Source organism: Pseudophryne corroboree, chromosome 3 (genome assembly GCF_028390025.1).
Source record: "Pseudophryne corroboree isolate aPseCor3 chromosome 3, aPseCor3.hap2, whole genome shotgun sequence".
Taxonomy (NCBI): Eukaryota; Metazoa; Chordata; class Amphibia; order Anura; family Myobatrachidae; genus Pseudophryne; species Pseudophryne corroboree.
Genome location: NC_086446.1, coordinates 767,024,290 through 767,045,783, shown reverse-complemented (window position 1 = coordinate 767,045,783; position 21,494 = coordinate 767,024,290). Strand labels below are relative to the sequence as shown.

General features: G+C 49.4%; 1 protein-coding gene across 2 annotated transcripts in view; it reads left to right on the top strand.

Annotated features, from left to right (window-relative positions):
• Window positions 1-21,494, top strand: part of ING4 (inhibitor of growth family member 4) — a 39,876-nt gene that overhangs the window by 7,198 nt on the left and 11,184 nt on the right. The gene's annotated exons all lie outside the window — the stretch shown is intronic.

Here is a 21,494-nt window from a genome sequence, read left to right as displayed (position 1 = left end):
CATATAACCCCCAGGGCTATATGGATGTATATTAACCCCTGCCAGATTCCATAAAAATGCGGGAGAAAAGGCCGCGAAAAAGGGGCGGAGCCTATCTCCTCAGCACACTGGCGCCATTTTTCCCTCACAGCTCTGTTGGAGGGAAGCTCCCTGGCTCTCCCCTGCAGTCTACACTACAGAACAGGGTTAAAACAGAGAGGGGGGGCACTAAATTTAGGCGCAGTATAAATTATATAAAAGCAGCTATAGGGGACATAACTCAGTTAGTCCCTGCATTATATAGCGCTCTGGTGTGTGCTGGCATACTCTCACTCTGTCCCCCCAAAGGGCTTTTGTGGGTCCTGTCCTCATTGGAGCATTCCTTGTGTGTGTGCGGTGTGTCGGTACGGCTGTGTCGACAGGTTTGATGAGGAGACTTATGTGGAGGCGGAGCAGATGCCGATAAATGAGATGTCGCCCCTGTGGGCCGACACCAGAGTGGATGGATAGGTGGAAGGTATTAACCGACAGTGTCAACTCCTTACATAAAAGGCTGGATGACGTAACAGCTATGGGACAGCCGGCTTCTCAGCCCGCGCCTGCCTAGACGTCTCAAAGGCCATCAACGCTCCCTCAGATGGCAGACACAGATGTCGACACGGAGTCTGACTCCAGTGTCGACGAGGTTGAGACATATACACAATCCACTAGGAACATCCGTTACATGATCCCGGCAATATAAAATGTGTTACACATTTCTGACATTAACCCAAGTACCACTAAAAACAAAGGGTTTTATGTGTGGGGAGAAAAAGCAGGCAGTGTTTTGTCCCCCCATCAAATGAGTGAATGAAGTGTGAAAAAGCGTGGGTTTCCCCGATAAGAAACTGGTAATTTCTAACAAGTTACTGATGGCGTACCCTTTCCCGCCAGAGGATAAGTTACGCTGGGAGATATCCCCTAGGGTGGATAAGGCGCTCACACGTTTGTCAAGGTGGCACTGCCGTCTTAGGATACGGCCACTTTGAAGGTACCTGCTGATAAATAGCAGGAGGCTATCCTGAAGTCTGTAATTACACACTCAGGTACTAGACTGAGACCTGCAGACTGCTGCAGCGTGGTCTGTACCCCTTTCAAACAGGGATACTATTTTGCGAACATAAGACGTCGTCTTATATATGAGGGATGCACAGAGGAATATTTTGCCGGCTGGCATCCTGAATTATTGCAATGTCCATTCTGTCAGGAGGGTATTGGAGACCCGACACTGGACAGGTGATGCTGACTTTAAAAGGCACATAGAGCCTTATAAGGGTGAGGAATTGGTTGGGGATGGTCTCTGGGACCTCGTATCCACAGCAACAGCTGGGATGAAAATATTTTACCTCAGGTTTCCTCACAGCCTAAGAAACGCACTGTATTATCAGGTACAGTCCTTTCGGCTTCAAAAAAGGTCAAACGAGGGAAGAGGGAAAAAGCTGCACCAACAGCCAGTCCCCAGAATCAAAATTCTTCCCCTGCTTCCTCTGAGTCCACCGCATGACGCGGGGGCTCCACAGGCGTAGCCAGGTACGGTGGGGGGCCGCCTCAAAAATTTCAGCGATCAGTGGGCTCGCTCACAGGTGGATCCCTGTATCCTTCAAGTAGTATCTCAGGGGTACAAGCTGGAAGTCGAGGCGTCTCCCCCCTGCCGTTTACTCAAATCTGCCTTGCCGACAACTCCCTCAGGCAGGGAGGCTGTGCTAGAGGCAATTCACAAGCTGTATTCCCAGCAGGTGATAGTCAAGGTGCCCCTACTTCAACAAGGACGGGGTTACTATTCCACACTGTTTGTGGTACCGAAACCAGCCGGTTCGGTGAGACCCATTTTAAAATGGAAATCCTTGAACACTTACATAACAAAGTTCAAGATGGAATCGCTCAGGGCGGTTATTGCAAGCCTGGACGAGGGGGATTACATGGTATCCCTGGACATCAAGGATGCTTACCTGCATGTCCCTATTTACCTTCCTCACCAGGAGTACCTCCAGATTGTGGTACAGGTTTGCCATTACCAATTCCAGACACTACCGTTTGGACTGTCCACGGCACCGAGGGTGTTTACCAAGGTAATTGGCAGAAATGATGATACTCCTTCAAAAAAAAAGGGAGTTTTTATTTATCCCATACTTGGACGATCTCCTTATAAAGGCAAGGTCCAGGGAGCAGTTACTGGTCGGAGTAGCACTATCTCAGGAGGTGCTACAACAGCATGGCTGGATTCTGAACATTCCAAAGTCACAACTGGTTCCTTCCACTCGCTTACTGTTCCTGGGGATGATTTTGGACACAGAACAGAAAAAAGTGTTTCTCCCGCAGGAGAAAGCCAAGGAGCTGTCATCTCTAGTCAGAGACCTCCTAAAACCAAAAAGGGTATCGGTGCATCGTTGCACACGAGTCCTGGGAAAAATGGTGGCTTCATACGAAGCAATTCCATTCGGCAGGTTCCATGCGAGGACCTTCCAGTGAGACCTCTTAGATAAGTGGTCGGGATCGCATCTTCAAATGCATCCAATGATAACCCTGTCTCCAAGGACCAGGGTGTCTCTACTGTGGTGGATGCAGGGTGCTCATCTTCTAGAGGGCCGCAGTTTCGGCATACAGGACTGGGTCCTGGTGACCACGGATGCCAGCCTTCAAGGCTGGGGAGCAGTCACACAGGGAAGAAACTTCCAGGGCCTATGGTCAAGTCAGGAGACTTCCCTACATATAAATTCTGGAACTGAGGGCCATTTACAATGCCCTAAGTCAGGCAAGACCCCTGCTTCAAAACCAGCCGGTACTGATACAGTCAGACAACATCACGGCAGTCGCCCATGTGACCCGACAGGGCGGCACAAGAAGCAGGATGGCGATGGCAGAAGCCACAAGGATTCTCCGATGGGCGGAAAATCACGTACTAGCACTGTCAGCAGTGTTCATTCCGGGAGTGGACAACTGGGAAGCAGACTTTCTCAGCAGGCACGACCTACACCCGGGAGAGTGGGGACTTCATCCAGAAGTCTTCCTGCTGTTGGTAAACCGTTGGGAAAGGCCACAGGTGGACATGATGGCGTCCCGCCTCAACAAAAAGCTAAAGAGATATTGCGCCAGGTCAAGGGACCCTCAGGCGATAGCTGTGGACGCTCTAGTGACACCGTGGGTGTACCAGTCGGTTTATGTGTTTCCCTACTCTGCCTCTCATACCAAAGGTACTGAGAATAATAAGATGGCGAGGAGTAAGAACGATACTCGTGGTTCCGGATTGGCCAAGAAGGACTTGGTACCCGGAACTTGAGGAAATGATATCAGAGGACCCATGGCCTCTGCCGCTCAGACAGGACCTGCTTCAGCAGGGGCCCTGTCTGTTCCAAGACTTACCGCGGCTGCGTTTGACGGCATGGCGGTTGAACACCGGATCCTAAAGGAAAAGGGTATTCCGGAAGAAGTCATTCCTACGCTTATTAAGGCCAGGAAAGATGTTACGGCAAAGCATTATCACCGCATATGGCGGAAATATGTTGCATGGTGCGAGGCCAAAAAGGCCCCAACAGAGGAATTTCAACTAGGTCGATTTCTGCATTTCCTGCAAGCAGGAGTGAATATGGGCCTAAAACTAGGCGCCATTAAAGTACAGAACTAGCTTCAGTACCTGAAGTTCAGACATTTGTGAAAGGAGTGCTGCATATTCAGCCCCCATTTGTGCCTCCTGTGGCACCTTGGGATCTCAACGTGATGTTGAGTTTCTTAAAATCACATTGGTTTGAGCCACTAAAAACCGTGGATCTGAAATATCTCACGTGGAAAGTGGTCATGTTATTGGCCCTGGCTTCAGCCAGGCGAGTGTCAGAATTGGCGGCTTTATCATGTAAAAGCCCTTATCTGATTTTCCATATGGATAGGGCAGAATTGAGGACTCGTCCCCAGTTTCTCCCTAAGGTGGTGTCAGCGTTTCACCTGAACCAGCCTATTGTGGTGCCTGCGGCTACTAAGGATTTGGAGGACTCCAAGTTGCTAGACGTTGTCAGGGCCCTGAAAATATATGTTTCCAGGACGTCTGGAGTCAGAAAATCTGACTCGCTGTTTATCCTGTATGCACCCAACAAGCTGGGTGCTCCTGCTTCTAAGCAGTCTATTGCTCGCTGGATTTGTAGTACAATTCAGCTTGCACATTCTGTGGCAGGCATGCCACAGCCAAAATCTGTAAATGCCCATTCCACAAGGAAGGTGGGCTCATCTTGGGTGGCTGCCCGAGGGGTCTCGGCTTTACAACTTTGCCGAGCAGCTACTTGGTCGGGGCAAACACGTTTGCAAAATTCTACAAATTTGATACTCTGGCTGAGGAGGACCTGGAATTCTCTCATTCGGTGCTACAGAGTCATCCGCACTCTCCCGCCCGTTTGGGAGCTTTGGTATAATCCCCATGGTCCTTACGGAGTTCCCAGCATCCACTAGGACGTTAGAGAAAATAAGAATTTACTCACCGGTAATTCTATTTCTCGTAGTCCGTAGTGGATGCTGGGCGCCCATCCCAAGTGCGGATTGTCTGCAATACTTGTAAATAGTTATTGTTAACTAAAGGGTTATTGTTGAGCCATCTGTTGAGAGGCTCAGTTGTTTTCATACTGTCAAACTGGATATAGTATCACGAGTTGTACGGTGTGATTGGTGTGGCTGGTATGAGTCTTACCCGGGATTCTAAATCCTTCCTTATTATGTCTGCTCGTCCGGGCACAGTGTCCTAACTGAGGCTTGGAGGAGGGTCATAGTGGGAGGAGCCAGAGCACACCAGGTAGTCATAAATCTTTCTAGAGTGCCCAGCCTCCTTGGGAGCTAGCTATTCCCCATGGTCCTTACGGAGTTCCCAGCATCCACTACGGACTACGAGAAATAGAATTACCGGTGAGTAAATTCTTATTTATTATTTGGTTAAATATAATTATGTGGTGTAATTTTGTAATCCTATTATCCATTGCTTATGAAATGGATCTTTGCTGTCACCTTTGGACAGTCCTTTCCGTAGTGCCCCACCTCCTCAGTGCTTTGAAAGACTCGCCTAATCTAGCACCTGATTGGTCCTTTCCAATCAGATACTGTATTAATGGGGGGAGGGGGGGGGGGATCTAATATAATACACATTGCTGCACCTAAAGGGAATCATGAGAACAACTAAATGCACAGAGCGATGTGAAACAAGGTGAAGATGGCCCTGCCCAATTTACAATCTAAGAATTATTTCTCTCATACAATGGGTGACATTGTGGTATAGGTGGTGCTGGAAGAGTGGGCGCTGAAAAGTGACAGCACAAGCTCCTCCTAATCCTTCCCATATTATACTTTCTCTAACGTCCTAGAGGATGCTGGGGACTCCGTAAGGACCATGGGGATAGACGGGCTCCGCAGGAGACATGGGCACCCCAAGAAAGACTTTAGGTATGGGTGTGCACTGGCTCCTCCCTCTATGCCCCTCCTACAGACCTCCGTTTACTACTGTGCCCAGAAGAGACTGGGTGCATTACAGGGAGCTCTCCTGAGTTTCCTGTCAAAGTATTTTGTTAGGTTTTTTATTTTCAGGGAGCCTGCTGGCAACAGACTCCCTGCATCGAGGGACTGAGGGGAGAGAAGCAGACCTACTCCTGTGAGTTTCAAGGCTCTGCTTCTTGGGCTACTGGACACCATTAGCTCCAGAGGGATCGGTACGCAGGTCTCACCCTCGCCGTCCGTCCTCCTCACAGAGCCGGAAGATAGAAGCCGGGTGAGTATGAGAAGAAAAGAAGTCTTCATGATCTTCACTGAGGTAACGCACAGCGGTGAAGCTGTGCGCCATTGCTCCCATACACCTCACACACGGCAGTCACCTTAAGGGTGCAGGGGGGGCGCCCTGGGCAGCATATAAACTTCTTTCTGGCAAAAATAGACATATATACAGTTGGGCACTGTATATATAATGAGCCCCCGCCAGTTTCAGTATATTTGAGCGGGACAGAAGCCCGCCGCCGAGGGGGCGGGGATTCTCCCTCAGCACTCACCAGTGCCATTTTCTCTACAGCACAGCGCTGAGAGGAAGCTCCCCGGACTCTCCCCTGCTTAACTACGGTGAAAGAGGGTTTTGAAGAAGGGGGGGGGGGGCACATAATTTGGCGCATTTATACATGTACAAACAGCGCTTCTGGGTAAACATATATTTATATAGTGTTTTTTCCTGGGTCATATAGCGCTGGGTGTGTGCTGGCATACTCTCTCTGTCTCTCCAAAGGGCCTTGTGGGGGAACTGTCTTCAGATAAGAGGATTCCCTGAGTGGTGTGTCGGTACGCGTGTGTCGACATGTCTGAGGTAGAAGGCTTTCAGGGGGAGGAGGATAGAATGAGTGTGGTGTCTCTGTCGACCACGACAACACCTGACTGGATGGATATGTGGAAGGTTTTAAGTGCTAATGTAAATTTATTGCACAAAAGATTAGACAAAGCTGAAGCTAGGGAACAGCCAGGAGTCAACCCATGTCTGTCCCTATGTCGCAGGGGCCTGCGGGGTTTCAAAAGCGCCCACTATCCCAAATTGTAGACACAGATACCGACACGGATTCTGACTCCAGTGTCGACTACGATGATGCAAAATTGCAACCAAAAGTGGCTAAATGTATTCGATATATGATCATTGCAATAAAAGATGTTTTGCATATCACAGAGGAACCCCCTGTCCCTGACACGAGGGTACACATGTATAAGGGGAAGAAGCCTGAGGTCACCTTTCCCCCCCTCACATGAGTTGAATGAATTATGTGAAAAAGCTTGGGAATCTCCAGACAAAAAACTGCAGATTCCGAAAAGGATTCTTATGGCGTATCCTTTCCCGCCAACGGACAGGATACGGTGAGAATCCTCCCCTAGGGTGGATAAGGCATTAACACGCTTATCCAAAAAGGTAGCGCTGCCATCCCAAGATATGGCTACCCTCAGGGACCCTGCTGACCGCAAGCAGGAGGTTATCTTGAAGTCCATTTACACACATTCTGGTACCTTACTCAGACCGGCGATTGCGTCGGCCTGGGTTTGTAGCGCGGTAGCAGCATGGACAGATACCTTATCAGCGGATATTGAAATCCTAGATAAGGATACCATTTTATTGACCCTGGGGCATATAAAAGATGCGGTCTTATATATGAGAGATGCTCAAAGAGACATTAGTCTACTGGGTTCTAGAGTCAACGCGATGTCCATTTCTGCTAGACGAGTCCTATGGACCCGGCAATGGACAGGTGATGCCGACTCAAATAGGCATATGGAGGTTTTACCTTACAAGGGTGAGGAATTGTTTGGGGAAGGTCTCTCGGACCTGGTCTCCACAGCTACAGCTGGTAAATCAAATTTTCTACACTGTGAGATAAATCTGTGAGATTTTGACTATATAGTCAAAATCTTATGAAAAGTTAGTGCATATCTCATGGTGCTAGGCAGCTTGCGATACAGATTAGATCCCGATGCGCGCTCCCGTGGGGTCTGTATCGTAGGGCTAGATAGACTGTGCAGGCAAGTCAATCTTGACTATCTAGTGTACAATCTAGTACAAAGTATAGTCAAAATTGCCACTTAGTCAAAATCGTACATAGACAAAATCTCAAGTACAGATAGTCAAAATCTGTACAATCTGTGCTCTGGGGGAGTTCAAGGGAAATCGCATAGTCAAAATCGAACATAGCAGGGATCTCACCGTGTGTACACACCCTAAGAAAGCACCACATTACCAAATGCAGTCCTTTCGATCACAAAGAAACAAGAAAGTACGAGGTGCGTCCTTTCTTGCCAGAGGTAAGGGCAGAGGAAAAAAGCTGCACAACACAGCTAGTTCCCAGGAACAGAAGTCCTCCCCGGCCTCTACAAAATCCACCGCATGACGCTGGGGCTCCGCTACAGGAGTCCGCCCCAGTGGGGACACGTCTTCGACTTTTCAGCCACATCTGGGTTCACTCACAGGTGGATCCCTGGGTAATAGAAATTGTTTCCCAGGGTTAGCTGGAATTCGAAGAGGTGCCTCCGCGCCGGTTTTTCAAATCGGCCCTACCAGCTTCTCCCCCGGAAAGGGAGATAGTGTTAAATACAATTTGTGAATTGTATCTTCAACAGGTGGTGGTCAAGGTTCCCCTGCTTCAACAAGGGAGGGGATATTACTCAACCCTATTTGTGGTCCCGAAACCGGACGGTTCGGTCAGACCCATTTTAAATTTAAAATCCCTGAACCTACACTTGAAGAGGTTCAAGATGGAATCGCTCAGAGCGGTCATCGCCAGCCTGGAAGGGGGGGATTTTATGGTATCTCTGAACATAAAGGATGCATACCTTCATGTTCCCATTTATCCACCTCATCAGGCGTACCTGAGATTTGCGGTACAGGATTGTCATTACCAATTTCAGACGTTGCCGTTTGGGCTTTCCACGGCCCCGAGAATTTTCACCATGGTAATGGTGGAAATGATGGTGCTCCTGTGCAAGCAAGGTGTCACAATTATCCCGTACTTGGACGATGATCTCATAAAAGCGAGATCAAGAGAGCAGTTACTGAACAGTGTGTCACTTTCACTGAAGGATTCGGCGGGATTCTCAATATCCCGAAGTCGCAGTAGGTTCCTACAACTCGTCTGACTTTCTTGGGCTTGATTCTGGATACAGACCAGAAAAAGGCTTATCTTCCTATAGAAAAAGCTCAGGAACTCATGACTCTGGTCAGGAACTTATTGAAGCCAAAACAGGTGTCAGTGCACCACTTCACTCGAGTCCTGGGAAAGATGGTGGCATCATACAAAGCCATTCCCTTCGGCAGGTTCCATGCGAGGACTTTCCAATGGGACCTATTGGACAAGTGGTCCGGGTCACATCTACAAATGCATCGGTTGATCACCCTGTCCCCCAGAGCCAGGGTATCTCTCCTGTGGTGGCTGCAGAGTGGTCACCTTCTAGAGGGAAGCAGGTTCGGCATTCAGGACTGGATCCTGGTGACCACGGACGCTAGCCTCCGAGGTTGGGGAGCAGTCACGCAGGGAAGAAACTTCCAAGGTCTTTGGTCAAGTCAAGAGACTTGTCTTCACATCAACATCCTGGAACTGAGGGCCATATACAACGCCCTACGTCAAGCGGAGACCTTACTGCGCGACCGACCAGTTCTGATCCAGTCAGACAACATCACCGCAGTGGCTCATGTAAACCGCCAGGGCGGCACAAGGAGCAGAATGGCGGAAGCCGCCAGGATTCTTCGCTGGGCGGAAAATCATGTAAGAGTATTGTCAGCAGTGTTCATTCCGGAGTGGACAACTGGGAAGCAGACTTCCTCAGCAGGCACGACCTGCATCCAGGAGAGTGGGGACTTCATCAGGAAGTCTTCGCACAGATTGCAAGTCAGTGGGGACTGCCCCAGATAGACATGATGGCATCCCGCCTCAACAAAAAGCTGCAGAGGTATTGCGCCAGATCAAAAGACCCTCAGGCGGTAGCTGTAGACGCCCTAGTGACACCGTGGGTGTTCCAGTCGGTCCATGTGTTTCTTCCTCTCATCCCAAAGGTGTTGAGAATAATAAGGACAAGAGGAGTACAGACAATTCTCATCGTTCCAGATTGGCCACGAAGGACCTGGTATCCGGATCTACTGGAAATGCTCACAGAAGATCCATGGCCTCTTCCTCTACGACAGGACCTGTTGCAACAGGGGCCCTGTCTGTTCCAAGACTTACCGCGACTGCGTTTGACGGCATGGCGGTTGAACGCCGGATCCTAGCGGAAAAGGGCATTCCGGATGAGGTCATTCCTACTCTGATAAAGGCTAGGAAGGACGTGACAGCTAAACGTTATCACCGTATATGGCGAAAATATGTTGCTTGGTGTGAAGCCAGGAATGCTCCTCCGGAAGAATTCCATCTGGGCCGTTTCCTTCACTTCCTACAAACTAGAGTGAATTTGGGCCTAAAATTAGCCTCCATTAAGGTTCAGATTTCGGCCTTATCCATCTTCTTTCAAAAGGATTTGGCTTCTCTCCCAGAAGTACAGACTTTTGTAAAGGGAGTGCTGCATATTCAGCCTCCTTTTGTACCTCCGGTGGCACCTTGGGACCTTAACGTGGTGTTGAGTTTCCTTAAGTCACACTGGTTTGAACCACTTAAAACGGTGGAGTTGAAATATCTCACTTGGAAAGTGGTCATGTTGTTAGCCTTGGCTTCGGCTAGGCGAGTATCGGAATTGGCGGCTTTGTCTCATAAAAGCCCCTATCTAGTTTTCCATATGGATAGAGCGGAATTGCGGGGTGTCATCTTTTCATATGAACCAACCTATTGTTGTGCCTGTGGCTACGCGAGACTTGGAGGATTCAGAGTCCCTTGATGTAGTCAGGGCTTTGAAAATTTACTTGGCCAGAACGGCTAGAGTCAGAAAAACAGAAGCACTGTTTGTCCTATATGCGGCCAACAAGGTTGGCGCCCCTGCTTCAAAGCAGACTATTGCTCGCTGGATCTGTAACACGATTCAGCAGGCGCATTCTACGGCTGGATTGCCGTTACCAAAATCTGTTAAGGCCCATTCCACTAGGAAGGTGGGCTCGTCTTGGGCGTCTGCCCGAGGGGTCTCGGCACTGCAACTATGCCGAGCTGCTACTTGGTCGGGTTCAAACACCTTTGCAAAGTTCTATAAGTTTGATACCCTGGCTGAGGAGGACCTCCTGTTTGCTCAATCGGTGCTGCAGAGTCATCCGCACTCTCACGCCCGTTTGGGAGCTTTGGTATAATCCCCATGGTCCTTACGGAGTCCCCAGCATCCTCTAGGACGTTAGAGAAAATAAGATTTTAAACCTACCGGTAAATCTTTTTCTCGTAGTCCGTAGAGGATGCTGGGCGCCCGTCCCAAGTGCGGACTACTTCTGCAAGACTTGTATATAGTTTTGCTTACATAAGGGTTATGTTATAGTTTTCTCTAACGTCCTAGAGGATGCTGGGGACTCCGTAAGGACCATGGGGAATAGACGGGCTCCGCAGGAGATAGGGCACTTTAAGAAAGACTTTGGATTCTGGGTGTGCACTGGCTCCTCCCTCTATGCCCCTCCTCCAGACCTCAGTTTTAGACTGTGCCCAGAGGAGAATGGGTGCACTGCAGGGAGCTCTCCTGAGTTTCCTGCTTAGAAAGCATTTTTGTTTGGATTTTTTTCTCTTTTTCAGGGAGCACTGCTGGCAACAGGCTCCCTGCATCGAGGAACTTAGGAGAGAGGGGCAGACCTTCTTGTCTAAGATAGACTCTGCTTCCTCGGCTACTGGACACATTAGCTCCAGAGGGAGTGAACACAGGTTCGTCCTGGGCGTTCACCCCAAGAGCCGCGCCGCCGTTCTCACAGAGCCAGAAGAAACAAAGTCAGAAGACGTCTAAGGCGGCAGAAGCCTTCGGTGCTTCACTGAGGTAACGCACAGCACCGCAGCTGTGCGTCATTGCTCCCTTACACCTCACACACTCCGGTCACTGTATGGGCGCAGGGGGGGGGCGCCCTGGGCAGCAATAAAACACCTCTCATATGGCAAAAGTCTATATACATGTACAGGTGGGCACTGTACATGTATATAAAAGAGCCCCCGCCATTTTTTAGTAAGTTTGAGCGGGACAGAAGCCCGCCGCCGAGGGGGCGGGGCTTCTCCCTCAGCACTCACCAGCGCCATTTTCTCTCCACAGCACCGCTGAGAGGAAGCTCCCCGGACTCTCCCCTGCTTGGCACACGGTGTAAGGGGGTTTTAAAGTAGAGGGGGGGGCACATTATTGGCGTTTACACATTAAGCAGCGCTACTGGGTAAACAGTCTGTGTTTTTCTCCAGGGTTATATAGCGCTGGGGTGTGTGCTGGCATACTCTCTCTGTCTCTCCAAGGGCCTCAAGGGGAACCTGTCTTCAGAAAAGAGATTCCCTGTGTGTGTGAAGTGTCGGTACGTGTGTGTCGACATGTTTGACGAGGAAGGCTCACCTAAGGAGGAGGGGGAGTGCATGATTGTCAGGTCGCCGTCGGCAATGCCGACACCGGACTGGGTGGATATGTGGAATGTCTTGAATGCAAATGTAAATTTACTGCATAAACGGTTAGACAAGGCTGAAGCTAGGGATCAGTCAGGTAGTCAGACCATGCCTGTCCCTGTGGCACCAGGACCGTCGGGGTCTCAAATACGCACTAGATCACTGACACAGATACTGACTCTTGTGTCGATTATGAGGATGCAAAATTGCAACCAAAGGTGGCAAAAGGCATTCGTTACATGATTATGGCCATTAAAGAGGTTTTGCATATCACTGAGGAACCCCCTGTCCCTGACACGAGGGTACACATGTATAAAGGGAAAAAGCCTAAGGTCACTTTTCCGTCCTCATTTGAGCTAAGCGACTTGTGCGAAAAGGCTTGGGAATCTCCAGATAGGAGACTACAAGTTCCCAAAAGGAATCTTATGGCGTATCCCTTTCCACAAAAGGACAGGATACGATTGGAATCTTCGCCTAAGGTAGACAAGGCGCTGACACGCTTATCCAAGAAGGTGGCACTGCCTTCGCAGGATACGGCTTCCCTCAAGGATCCTGCTGATCGTAAGCAGGAAATTACCATGAAGCACATTTACACACATTCAGGTACTATCGTTAGACCGGCTATGGCATCGGCCTGGGTTTGTAGTGCTGTCGCAGCATGGACAGATTCCTTATCTACGGAACTTGACACCCTAGATAAGGATACCATTCTAATGACCCTAGAGCATATCAAAGATGCTGCTTTATATATGAGGGATGCTCAAAGAGACATTTGTTTACTAAGCTCCAGAATAAATGCTATGTCTATTTCTGCTAGGCGACTCTTGTGGACTCGATAGTGGACGGGGGATGCCGACTCAAAGCGGCATATGGAGTCGTTGCCTTACAAGGGGGAGGAGTTGTTTGGAGAAGGCCTCACGGACCTTGTCTTTACTGCTACGGCCGGTAAATCGAATTTCTTACCTTATGTCCCCCCGCAGCATACTAAAAAGGCACCTCATTATCAAATGCAGTCATTTCGTTCCAATAAAAGCAAGAAGGTACGGGGATCGTCCTTCCTTGCCAGAGGAAAAGGCAAGGGAAAAAAGCTGCATGCAGCTAGTTCCCAGGAGCAGAAGTCCTCCCCTACATCTTCAAAATCCACCGCATGACGCTGGGGCTTCCCGGGGGGAGTCGGCTCAAGTGGGGGCATGTCTTCGATTTTTCAGCCAGGTCTTGGTTCACTCACTGGTGGATCCCTGGGCTATAGAGATTGTTTCTTTATCATCCACTAGGGGTCACTGGAGTACTCTTGGGATATGGACGGGCTTCCGTAGGAACAGCACTGAATATTTAAATTTAGAACACTCCACCCCTCCATATCCCCGAGTACCTCTCAGTGTTTTTTCTGTGCTCGACGTAGCAACAGCTCTGTGACACAAGTCACGATTACGTTGAAGAATTTTTATTTTTATTTGATTTTATTCTTTCTATTTTACATCCCTTTCCCCCTTCCAAAAGGCAGGGTCAGGGATAGTACAGCTGCTGATAGCAGCAGGGGCGTGTCGGGCCTCTCTGAAAGAGCTCCCTCACAGCCACACACAGATCCTCCTGCACAGGCTGGCCGGCGCTTGTTCAGAAGCCCCGTCGGAGCCTCCTCACAAGCTGCAGGATATGTGAACGGGGCGGTCAGCTCCCGCTGCCGCCCCGAGGTGTGGGGACATTGTTAAGCGCCACTGCTCGCTCCACTTAGCCGCCCGTCCCGCCGCTGCTCTCCCCACTCAGCCGCCCTCCCCACATGGCGACGGCCACAGCAGTTCTTCCGCACACAGGCCGCCGCTGATCTGCCGCTCAGAGGGTGCCGGCGCCGCAGCTCTCTCGCTCACGGAGCCGGCCGCCGCTACTGCTCCGGGTCCCACCGCTGGTTGACGCGCTGCTCACCCGGGCTCAGACACAGCGCTCGGCGATACCCGCTGGGGCCCCACACGCTGCGCTGCCGCTGCTCTGATTCGGAAAGAGCAGGCAGCCATTACACAAGGGTGAGGCAGGGGGGGGCAATAAATAAATAAATAAGGGGGCAATAAGCGGCATAAGAAATACTGCAGCACCAGATGATAGGCTGCAGGGTTATTTGCAGGGTTATAATCAGTGAAGTTTGTAACCAGCACTAGGATTATATGTGTAAGCATGCATGGCAGCCATGTTTAACCATGCTTCCTGTGTTTTCCTCTGTGATTCCAGAACGTTCCAGTACTACATCTCTACTCCACCGGAGGCGCAGGGGTGTTAGTGGGAATTTGGGATCACATTTCATAGTACTGGCCACGTGTACTGCACTTGGCCAGATTTATATACAGAGACACCTTACTGCTATTTTACTGAGTCGTGCAAGTGTCTGTGTTTGTGTATTGTTTTGTCTGTCGCCATAATGAGTAAGGCACCAGCAAAAACTAAAAAGCATAATTGCAAAGTCTGTAACAGTGTATTACCGGATGGATCTACCACATGTACAGTATGTTTTGTGAATTCGGTTCAGAATACCATTTCTCTATCGTCCTAGTGGATGCTGGGGTTCCTGAAAGGACCATGGGGGATAGCGGCTCCGCAGGAGACAGGGCACAAAAAAGTAAAGCTTTAGGATCAGGTGGTGTGCACTGGCTCCTCCCCCTATGACCCTCCTCCAAGCCAGTTAGATTTTTGTGCCCGGCCGAGAAGGGTGCAATCTAGGTGGCTCTCCTAAAGAGCTGCTTAGGAAAGTTTAGCTTAGGTTTTTTATTTTACAGTGAGTCCTGCTGGCAACAGGATCACTGCAACGAGGGACTTAGGGGAGAAGAAGTGAACTCACCTGCGTGCAGGATGGATTGGCTTCTTGGCTACTGGACATCAGCTCCAGAGGGACGATCACAGGTACAGCCTGGATGGTCACCGGAGCCTTGCCGCCGGCCCCCTTGCAGATGCTGAAGTAAGAAGAGGTCCAGAATCGGCGGCAGAAGACTCCTCAGTCTTCTAAAGGTAGCGCACAGCACTGCAGCTGTGCGCCATTTTCCTCTCAGCACACTTCACACGGCAGTCACTGAGGGTGCAGGGCGCTGGGAGGGGGGCGCCCTGGGAGGCAAAATGAATACCTATTTTGGCTAAAAATACCTCACATATAGCCTCCGGAGGCTATATGGAGATATTTAACCCCTGCCAGAATCCGTTAAGAGCGGGAGACGAGGCCGCCGAAAAAGGGGCGGGGCCTATCTCCTCAGCACACAGCGCCATTTTCCCTCACAGAAAGGCTGGAGGGAAGGCTCCCAGGCTCTCCCCTGCACTGCACTACAGAAACAGGGTTAAAACAGAGAGGGGGGGCACTAATTTGGCGATATGCTTATATATATATTAAGATGCTATAAGGGAAAACACTTATATAAGGTTGTCCCTATATAATTATAGCGTTTTTGGTGTGTGCTGGCAAACTCTCCCTCTGTCTCTCCAAAGGGCTAGTGGGTCCTGTCCTCTATCAGAGCATTCCCTGTGTGTGTGCTGTGTGTCGGTACGTGTGTGTCGACAGGTAGGAGGACGATGTTGGTGAGGAGGCGGAGCAATTGCCTGTAATGGTGATGTCATTCTCTAGGGAGTCGACACCGGAATGGATGGCTTATTTAGGAAATTACGTGATAATGTCAACACGCTGCAAGGTCGGTTGACGACATGAGACGGCCGACAAACAATTAGTACGGTCCAGACGTCTCAAAAACACCGTCAAGGGTTTTAAAACGCCCGTTTACTTTAGTCGGTCGACACAGACACAGACAGGGACACTGAATCCAGTGTCGACGGTGAATAAACAAACGTATTCCTTATTAGGGCCACACGTTAAAGGCAATGAAGGAGGTGTTACGTATTTCTGATACTACAAGTACCACAAAAGAGGGTATTATGTGGGATGTGAAAAAACTACCATAGTTTTTCCTGAATCAGATAAATTAAATAAAGTGTGTGATGATGCGTGGGTTCCCCCCGATAGAAAATATGGGCGGTATACCCTTTCCCGCCAGAAGTTAGGGCGCGTTGGGAAACACCCCTTAAGGTGGATAAGGCGCTCACACGCTTATCAAAACAAGTGGCGGTACCGTCTATAGATAGGGCCGTCCTCAAGGACCAGCTGACAAGGCTGGAAAATATAATAAAAAGTATATACACACATACTGGTGTTATACTGCGGCCAGCGATCGCCTCAGCCTGGATGTGCAGAGCTAGGGTGGCTTGGTCGGATTCCCTGACTAAAAATATTGATACCCTTGACAGGGACAGTATTTTATTGACTATAGAGCATTTCTATATATGCGAGATGCACAGAGGGATATTTGCACTCTGGCATCATGAATAAACGCGATGTCCATAACTGCCAGAAGATGTTATGGACACGACAGTGGTCAGGTGATGCAGATTCCAAACGGCACAGTATGGCCGTATAAAGGAAGAGGACTTGTTTGGGGTCGGTCCATCGGACCTGGTGGTCACGGCAACTGCTGGAAAATCCACCGTTTTTTACCCTAAGTCACATCTCTGCAGAAAAAGACACCGTCTTTTCAGCCTCAGTCCTCTCGTCCCTATAAGATCATATCTGCCCAGGGATAGAGGAAAGGGAAGAAGACTGCAGCAGGCAGCCTATTCCCAGGAACAGAAGCGTTTCACCGCGTCTGACAAGTTCTCAGCATGGCGCTGAGACCGTACAGGACCCCTGGATCCTACAAGTAGTATCCCGGGGGTACAGATGGGAATGTCGAGACGTTTCCCCTTCGCAGGCTCCTGAAGTCTGCTTTACCAAGTCTCCCTCCGACAAGGAGGTAGTATGGGAAAAAATTCACAAGCTGTATTCCCAGCAGGTGACAATTAAATTACCCCTCCTACTACAGAAAAGGGGTATTATTCCACACTATATTGTGGTACTGAAGCCAGAAGGCTAGGTGAGACTTATTCTAAAAAATTTTTTTTGAACACTTACAAAGGTTCAAATTAAGATGAAGTCACTCAGAGCAGTGATAACGAACCAGGAAGAAGGGGACTATATAGTGTCCCGGGACATCAGGGATGCTTACCTCTATGTCCCAAATTTGCCCTTCTCACTAAGGGTACCTCAGGTTCGTGGTGCAGAACTGTCACTATCAGTTTCAGACGCTGCCGTTTGGATTGTCCACGGCACCCCGGGGTCTTTACCAAGGTAATGGCCGAATTGATGATTCTTCTTCGAAGAAAAGGCGTCTAAATTATCCCTTACTTGGACGATCTCCTGATAGGGGCATAGTCCAGGGAACAGTTGGAGGTCGGAGTAGCACTATCTCGGATACTGCTACAATCAGCACGGGTGGATTCTAAATATTCCAAAATCGCAGCTGATCCCGACGACACGTCTGCTGTGCCTAGGGATGATTCTGGACACAGTCCAGAAAAAGGTGTTTCTCCCGGAAGAGAAAGCCAGGGAGTTATCCGAGCAAGTCAGGAACCTCCTAAAAACAGTGCATCATTGCACAAGGGTCCTGGTAAAAATGGTGGCTTCCTACGAAGCAATTCCATTCGGCAGAGTTCACGTAAGAACTTTTCAGTGGGATCTGCTGGACAAATGGTCCGGATCGCATCTTCAGATGCATCAGCGGATAACCCAATATCCAAGGACAAGGGTGTCTCTTCTGTGGTGGTTATAGAGTGCTCATCTTCTAGAGGGCCGCAGATTCGGCATTCAGGATTGGATGCTGGTAACCACGGAGCCCAGCCTGAGAGGCTGGGGAGCAGTCACACAAGGGAAAAATTTCCAGGGAGTGTGATCAAGTATGGAGACTTTTCTCCACATAAATATACTGGAGCTAAGGGTAAATTTATAATGCTCTAAGCTTAGCAAGACCTCTGCTTCAAGGTCAGCCGGTATTGATCCAGTGGGAAAAACATCACGGCAGTCGCCCACGTAAACAGACAGGGCGACACAAGAAGCAGGAGGGCAATGGCAGAAACTGCAAGGACTTTTCGCTGGGCGGAAAATCATGTGATAACACTGTCAGCAGTTTTTCATCCCGGGAATGGAAACTGGGAAGCAGACTTCCTCAGCACGACCTCCACCCGGGAGAGTGGAAACTTCATTGAGAAGTTTTTTTTTTCCACATGTTTGTAAACCGTTGGGTAATACCAAAGGTGGACATGATGGCGTCCCGTCTGAACAAAAAACGGGACAGGTATTGCGCCAGGTCAAGAGACCCTCAGGCAATAGATGTGGACGTTCTGGTAACACCGTGGGTGTACCAGTCGGTGTATGTGTTCCCTCCTCTGCTTCTCATACCTAAGGTGCTGAGAATTATAAGACGTAGAGGAGTAAGAACTATACTCATGGCTCCGGATTGGCCAAGGAGGACTTGGTACCCGGAACTTCAAGAGATGCTTACAGAGGTCTTATGGCCTCTGCCGCTAAGAAGGGACTTGCTTCAGCAAGTACCATGTCTGTTCCAAGACTTACCGCAGCTGCGTTTGTCGGCATGGAGATGGAAAGCCGGATCCTAAGGGAAAAAAGGCATTCCGGAAGAGGTCATTCCTACCCTGGTCAAAGCCAGAAAGGAGGTGACCGCACAACATTATCACCACGTGTGGCGAAAATATGTTGCGTGGTGTGAGGCCAGGAAGGCCCCACAAAGAAATTTCAACTCGGTCGTTTCCTGCATTTCCTGCAAACAGGAGTGTCTATGGGCCTCAAATTGGGGTCCATTAAGGTTCAAATTCGGCCCTGTAAATTTTCTTCCAGAAAGAATTGGCTTCAGTTCCTGAAGTCCAGAAGTTTGTCAAGGGAGTATTGCATATACAAAACCCCTTTTTGTGCCTCCAGTGGCACTGTGGGATCTCAACGTAGTTCTGGGATTCCTCAAATCACATTGGTTTAAAACCAGTCAAATATGTGGATTTGAAGCATCTCACATAAAAAGTGACCATGCTCTTGGCCCGGGCCTGGACCAGGCGAGTGTCAAATTGGTGGTTTTTTCTCAAAAAAGCCCATATCTGTTTGTCCATTCGGACAGGGCAGAGCTGCGGACTCGTCCCCAGTTCTCTCCCTAAGGGGGTGTCAGTGTTTCACCTGAACCAGCTTATTGTGGTGCCTTGCACCTACTAGGGACTTGGAGGACTCCAAGTTGCTAGAAGTTGTCAGGGCCCTGAAAATATGTTCCAGGACAGCTGGAGTCAGAAAATCTGACTCGCTGTTTATACTGTATGCACCCAACAAGTTGGGTGCGCCTGCTTCTAAGCAGTCGATTGCTCGTTGGATTTGTAACACAATTCAACTTGCACATTCTGAGGCAGGCCTGCCACAGTCTAAATCGGTTAAGGCCCATTCCACAAGGAAGGTGGGCTCATCTTGGGCGGCTGCCCGAGAGGTCTCGGCATTACAACTCTGCCGAGCAGCTACGTGGTCAGGGGAGAACACGTTTGTAAATTTCTACAAATTTGATATCCTGGCAAAAGAGGACCTGGAGTTCTCTCATTCGGTGCTGCAGAGTCATCCGCACTCTCCCGCCCGTTTGGGAGCTTTGGTATAATCCCCATGGTCCTTTCAGGAACCCCAGCATCCACTAGGACGATAGAGAAAATAAGAATTTACTTACCGATAATTCTATTTCTCGGAGTCCGTAGTGGATGCTGGGCGCCCATCCCAAGTGCGGATTATCTGCAATACTTGTACATAGTTACAAAAATCGGGTTATTATTGTTGTGAGCCATCTTTTCAGAGGCTCCGCTGTTATCATACTGTTAACTGGGTTTAGATCACAAGTTGTACGGTGTGATTGGTGTGGCTGGTATGAGTCTTACCCGGGATTCAAAATTCCTCCCTTATTGTGTACGCTCGTCCGGGCACAGTACCTAACTGGCTTGGAGGAGGGTCATAGGGGGAGGAGCCAGTGCACACCACCTGATCCTAAAGCTTTACTTTTTTGTGCCCTGTCTCCTGCGGAGCCGCTATCCCCCATGGTCCTTTCAGGAACCCCAGCATCCACTACGGACTCCGAGAAATAGAATTATCGGTAAGTAAATTCTTATTTTCTGCTCCTGTTTTACAACCAATTTCCTCACCGGACCCTCCGTGGGGTATGTTAGTAAATGTACTGGATAGGTTACAATCAGAATTGACCGCCGCTCGTCAGGAGCGGGAAACGGTAAGATCTGAGTCTAGGGTGAGACCGCCAGAACTACCGGAGGCGTCTCAGCCTTGCGTAAGGTCCAAATCCATTTTGGGTAAACGGGATAAATTTCATATGTCTTATGATTTTCCAGTGTCTGCTATGTTGCATTCTGACGATTCCATGCCAGACCTCACGGAACAAGATGAGGGTGAGGAGGGCGAAGTGGAGTCAGATGGCGAGGATTTTAACAGTTCCGGCATTGATGATCTCATCAGAGCGGTACGTCAGTCTCTGAAGTTTACTGAAACTGAGGAGCCTCTCACAAATGATCAGGTCGTATTTACTAAACGACAAAAAAACTCCAATAAGTTTTCCTGTGTCGGAATCTCTTAATCAGATGTTAGTAGAAACACGACAGAATCCAGATAAACGGTTTTCTATACCTCTCAGATTTAAGTCTAGTTACCCGTTTCCAGACTCGGTAACATGTACATGGGAGAATCCACCAGTAGTTGATTCTTCAGTGTCAAAGCTTACCAAGAAATTAACCATACCAGTGCCAGCAGCTACTACGCTTAAAGATCCTTCAGATCGCAAGATAGAAACTATGCTAAAATCCATGTATGTAGCAGCAGGTGTGATGCTGAGACCTGGATTGGTTGGCATTTGGGTCACTAAGGCGCTCATAATATGGCTTATAGAACTCAAATCTGCTTTACATGACGAAAACCTGATAATTCTTGTAAATCAAATGATTGAGGCTGTAGAGTATCTCTGTACAGCGTCTACTGACGTCTGTCAGCTCACTTCTCGTATTTCATCGTCGCTAGTTACGGCACGAAGAGCACTCTGGCTGCGTGCTTATCATGCGGAGGCAGAGGTCAAACGAGGTATAGAGGCGTTGCCTTACGATGGCAAGAAGTTGTTTGGTCCTGAATTGGACGCATGGATTGCTGAGGCTACGGGAGGTAAGTCTGTTTTCTTACCATTGCCTCCACCGGTATCAAGAAGAAGGTACGCTGGACCTTCGTTCAAATCCTTTAGACCTCAGCCCTTTCGAGGACGTGGCAGAGGATCAGCCACGCCTGCTAGACGTGGTCGCGGACGTGGTTTCCAACAAACCAACACAACTCGCCAGGACGCTAAGGTTACCGACAAGCCAGTGGCATGACGGGCTACCAGCCCATCTCGGTTCTCCGATTGTGGGAGCACGCCTTCAGACGTTCCATTTGGCGTGGTTCCACACATCCGCGGATGGGTGGATCCGCAATTTAGTGTTAAAAGGTTACAAAATAGAGTTCGACTGTCTTCCGCCGCTGCGGTTTTTCAAGACAGGATTGCCTCTGTCGGACGACAA